The sequence below is a fragment of the Homarus americanus genome, unplaced genomic scaffold (genome assembly GCF_018991925.1).
Source record: "Homarus americanus isolate GMGI-L3 unplaced genomic scaffold, GMGI_Hamer_2.0 scaffold21569, whole genome shotgun sequence".
Classification (NCBI taxonomy): Eukaryota; Metazoa; Arthropoda; class Malacostraca; order Decapoda; family Nephropidae; genus Homarus; species Homarus americanus.
This window is the reverse complement of record NW_024715704.1, coordinates 1-5000: the sequence shown is the minus strand read 5'-3', so window position 1 is coordinate 5000 and position 5000 is coordinate 1. Positions and strand designations below refer to the sequence as shown.

General features: G+C 53.1%; 1 non-coding gene and 1 pseudogene across 1 annotated transcript; both read right to left on the bottom strand.

The window, feature by feature from the left end:
- Positions 1 to 453: 453 nt before the first annotated feature.
- Positions 454 to 617, bottom strand: LOC121857933 (annotated as a pseudogene).
- Positions 618 to 1021: 404 nt separating this feature from the next.
- On the bottom strand, positions 1022 to 2879 carry LOC121857935. Its single transcript, XR_006087300.1, has one exon. It is a non-coding gene; the product is annotated as a small subunit ribosomal RNA (ribosomal RNA).
- Positions 2880 to 5000: the final 2121 nt, after the last annotated feature.

The window sequence follows — 5000 nt, the reverse complement described above, 5'->3', positions numbered from 1 at the left end:
TGCGGGCCCAGGCGCACTCATCAATTTAGGTTCCACTGCAATGTATGCCAAGCACTCTTTTCGAGGTGATAGACGAAATTCCGGCGGGGCTTACTTAAAAGATATCCGACCCGGTTTCGTTTCCTCTTCGTGGGATGGAGTGCCTCTTAGAACATGTGCAGCATCAGCCATGAGCGGCCGACGGCCATTCGTGTCTCTGTGGACAGCAGGCAAAAGAGCGCCGCCTCCAGTTATTTGCGAGGGCGACAACTGTCGCTTTGTTGTGGTTGAATGTGGGTGCGCAAAGTCCATGGACTTGCTAGTGATAGGCTTGCTTGTTTTTAAGGGCACGCCTCGCGCAAGGCGCGGGCGATTAAACCCCAAGGCGGAAGCTCGGTTCGGGCTACCCCTCGCGGTCGGGGAGATACAGTCAGCAGGCACCGAACTCGCAGCAAACTGATGGATGGCTATTTCCGACCCTCGTGAGAGGAGTGGCGGCGACAAGCTCATATGGCTGCCGCCGCCGCAATATGCGTTCAACTTGTCGATGTATCTGGTATTCTTTAGATTCACATACCGACACGCAGTTTGCTGCGGTCTTCATCGACCCACGAGCCGAGTGATCCCCGTTAAGAGTTGTGTATTTGCCATTTGGTCTTTTTGGTGACTAACCTACCGCCAGGTCGAGTCTCAAATGAAAGGGTTTGATTGCATATAGCCCAAGTTTGTGGTTTGGGTTTGGCCGGACGGCTTGTTGTTGTTTGACACTTGAATTTCACTCTTTTTGGGTCAAGAGGCTTATTCGCCGGTAGTAAGGAACGGACGGGGAGCCGTCCAAAGCCCCGTCCGTCCTCCTCCTCCTCCGGTCTTCGCGCTCTCGCCTGAGTGTGGTCCACCTACAGCGTGGTGGTACCTATTTTTGGTGCGGGGGCCGGGATTGTCCTCTTTCGCTGCTGGAGTTGCCAGAGCAGAGCCCGAGACCGCCCAAATCAGGAGAGTAGTAGTAGTAGTTTTAAGAGCGCCCCGTTCTCTTTCTCTCTGTTAATGATCCTTCCGCAGGTTCACCTACGGAAACCTTGTTACGACTTTTGCTTCCTCTAAATGATCAAGTTTGGACATCTTTCCGTCAGCTCGAGGCGACGACCCCAGAAAACCCTCGCGGGCAACGGGGCCGACAATCCAAGAGCGCCAGTCCGAAGGCCTCACTAAATCATTCAATCGGTAGTAGCGACGGGCGGTGTGTACAAAGGGCAGGGACGTAGTCAGCGCAAGCTGATGACTTGCACTTACTGGGAATTCCTCGTTCATGGGAAACAATTGCAAGCCCCAATCCCTATCAAGAAAGGCTTTGAACGGGTTACCCGCTCCTCTCGGAGGGGAAAACTCGTTGATCCCTTCAGTGTAGCGCGCGTGCGGCCCAGAACATCTAAGGGCATCACAGACCTGTTATTGCTCAATCTCGTGCGGCTAGAATTGCCGCTTATCCCTCTAAGAAGAAGTTGCGAACTGGACACCATTTTCTGGAGATCCGTCGACTACTTAGTAGGCCAGAGTCTCGTTCGTTATCGGAATTAACCAGACAAATCGCTCCACCAACTAAGAACGGCCATGCACCACCACCCACCGAATCGAGAAAGAGCTCTCAATCTGTCAATCCTTCCGGTGTCTGGGCCTGGTGAGGCTTCCCGTGTTGAGTCAAATTAAGCCGCAGGCTCCACTCCTGGTGGTGCCCTTCCGTCAATTCCTTTAAGTTTCAGCTTTGCAACCATACTTCCCCCGGAACCCAAAGACTTTGGTTTCCCGGAAGCTGCCCGCCGGGTCATGGGAATAACGCCGGCGGATCGCTAGTTGGCATCGTTTATGGTTAGAACTAGGCGGTATCTCCGATCGCCTTCGAACCTCTAACTTTCGTTCTGGATTAATGAAACATCCTGGCAAATGCTTTTTCGCAGAAGTTCGTCTTGCGACGGTCCAAGAATTTCACCTCTAGCTGCAATACGAATGCCCCTGCCTGTTCCGATTAGTCATTACCTCTGGTTCCTGAAATCAACAAAAGAACTGAGGTCCTATTCCATTATTCCATGCATCACCATTCGGGCCATTCAAATAGCCTGCTCTGAGCACTCTAATTTTTCAAAGTAAACTCTCCGCCACTGACACTCGACAAAGAGCATCCCGTGCGAGCTGGCGGGCGGCTGTTCGGAGCGTGACAGTAAACACCGGGCGGTGCACCGTCAGTCCGGAACTGAGATCCAACTACGAGCTTTTAACCGCAACAACTTTAATATACGCTATTGGAGCTGAATTATCGCGGCTGCTGGCACCAGACTTGCCCTCCAATGGATACTCGTTAAAGGATTTAAAGTGTACTCATTCCGATTGCGAGGCCTCGGATGAGACTCACATCGTTATTTTTCGTCACTACCTCCCCGTGCCGGGAGTGGGTAATTTGCGTGCCTGCTGCCTTCCTTAGATGTGGTAGCCGTTTCTCAGGCTCCCTCTCCGGAATCGAACCCTGATTCCCCGTTACCCGTTATAGCCATTGTAGGCGCATAACCTACAATCGAAAGCTGATAAGGCAGACACTTGAAAGAAGCGGCGCCGGTGCGGAGACCGTGCGCTCAGCCCGAAGTTATTCAGATTCAACACAGGTGGGTTACGGACCGGGGCCCGACCAGTTTTGAACTAATAAAAGCGCTCTTCCCTTGCGGTCAGAGACCAATTGCATGTATTAGCTCTAGAATTGCCACAGTTATCCAAGTAAGTGGGTTTACAGATCCAATGAAACATAGCTGATTTAATGAGCCATTCGCGGTTTCGCCTTAAATCGGCTTGTACTTACACATGCATGGCTTAATCTTTGAGACAAGCATATGACTACTGGCAGGATCAACCAGGTAGCTGCTGCTGTTGGCGGCGCCTATCACGGCGGCCAAAATAGTGAGATTGAGAGAGAGGCAGAAGACATTGGGCGAGGGACCGCACGTTGGCCTTAGAGAAATAGCAAACCAGATGATCAGATCTAACTGCACCTTCTCTTGCTATCCTCGGCGCCGGCAGCGCCACCGTGTGTGCCAATCTCCTCCCTTATCCGCTCCTCTTTGCCCCAGCTCCAGCGAGGCAGCCGACATTGGGCGAGGGACCGCACGTTGGCGAATCTCCTCCCTTATCCGCTCCTCTTCTCTTTGCCCCAGCGAGGCAGAAGACATTGGGCGAGGGACCGCACGTTGGCCTTAGAGAAATAGCAAACCAGATGATCAGATCAAACTGCACCTTCTCTCGCTATCCTCGGCGCCGGCAGCGCCACCGTGTGTGCCAATCTCCTCCCTTATCCTCTCCTCTTCTCTTTGCCCCAGCGAGGCAGCCGACATTGGGCGAGGGACCGCACGTTGGCCTTAGAGAAATAGCAAACCAGATGATCAGATCAAACTGCACCTTCTCTCGCTATCCTCGGCGCCGGCAGCGCCACCGTGTGTGCCAATCTCCTCCCTTATCCGCTCCTCTCCTCTTTACCCAGCTCCAGCGAGGCAGCCGACATTGGGCGAGGGACCGCACGTTGGCCACTCTCCTCCCTTATCCGCTCCTCTTCTCTTCTCTTTGCCCCAGCGAGGCATAAGACATTGGCCCATCTCCTCCTCTCTCTCTTTCTCTTACTGTTTGTGGGGACGTGGGCTCATGAGCGCCATCGTCGCCCAATATTGGTTAGGTTGTGTATTTCACGGGTGGGAACCGCCATCATCGTTGTTAGGTGATGGGGTAACCCAACGTGTGCTTTGACGAGTTTTGGCTGCTAAACTCTCTTTTTAGTATACTCGGCTCCCAGACTGCGCCCTGGTCGTGTTGAACCATGAGCGTTGTCTATGCACATTTAGGGTAGCCGTTTGCGCGTGGAATAGTGCAATGAATCTCGGTCAAGAGACGGTTGGGCGCTGCATTGAAGGCCGGCACAGACGCGAAGACGGGGTGATCAGCCAACGCAAGTCCGCTAAGTTGGGCAGACAGCAAGGCGAAGGGGAGCCCCGTTCCGGACTGAAAGGCCGCAGCATATGCTGTGACGGAAACTAGTAGGGTGGCGACGTGTGCGCCGAGAGAGAGAGAGAGAGACGGAGTAAATAATGTCCAAACGGAAGAGAGACCTGGCAAGTGTAATTGATAGAGCGCGAGCCTACTCGCCATAAGCCCGCTCCACTGCCATTCCTCTGATCCAATGAGACTAAAATCTCTCTCTCTCTCTCTCCTTCTGCTCCAGCCATTGCAGGGCAGGGAAGCGACGGCAATTTTGGTTGTTGTTTTTGAATGCCGCGCTTTGCTTCGCAGAGGCGCCGAAGCGCTCCGCTGGGGGGCGGAAGATATTTCACACCGAATATGTGTGTGAAGGCACCCTCTCCCCTTAATATAGTGAAATAGTGCAATCCAGCATACAAGGTCGGACGATAGGACATTCACCGTACCGCACCTCGAGAGTGGATGTTGGGTAAGGTTAAAACCGGACTGTTCGCAGACAGCCGAATAACCCGGTTCCGGACTAATTGGTGGATGCAACATCATGATGATGCTGCTGCTGTCGCGGAAACCGCAGTGGCGACGTGAGAGAGTAATAATGTTCAATAGGGAGAGCGACCTGGCTAGTGTAATTGATAGATCGCGAGCCTACTCGCCATTAGCCCGCTCCACTGCCATTCCTCTGACCCAATGAGACTATTCTCTCTCTCGCTCTTCTTCTGCTCCAGCCATTGCAGGGCAGGGAGAGGAAATCGACGGCAATTTTGGTTGTTGTTTTTGAATGCCGCGTTTTGCTTCGCAGAGGCGCCGAAGCGCTCCGCTGGGGGGCGGAAGATATTTCACATCGAATATGTGTGTGAAGGCACCCTCTCCCCTTAATATAGTGAAATAGTGCAATCCAGCATACAAGAGCGGACGATAGGACAGTCACCGTACCGCACCTCGAGAGTGGAAGTTGTTTGATCGTTTGTTAGGCAAGGTTAAAACCTGACTGTTCGCGAACAGCCGAATAACCCGGT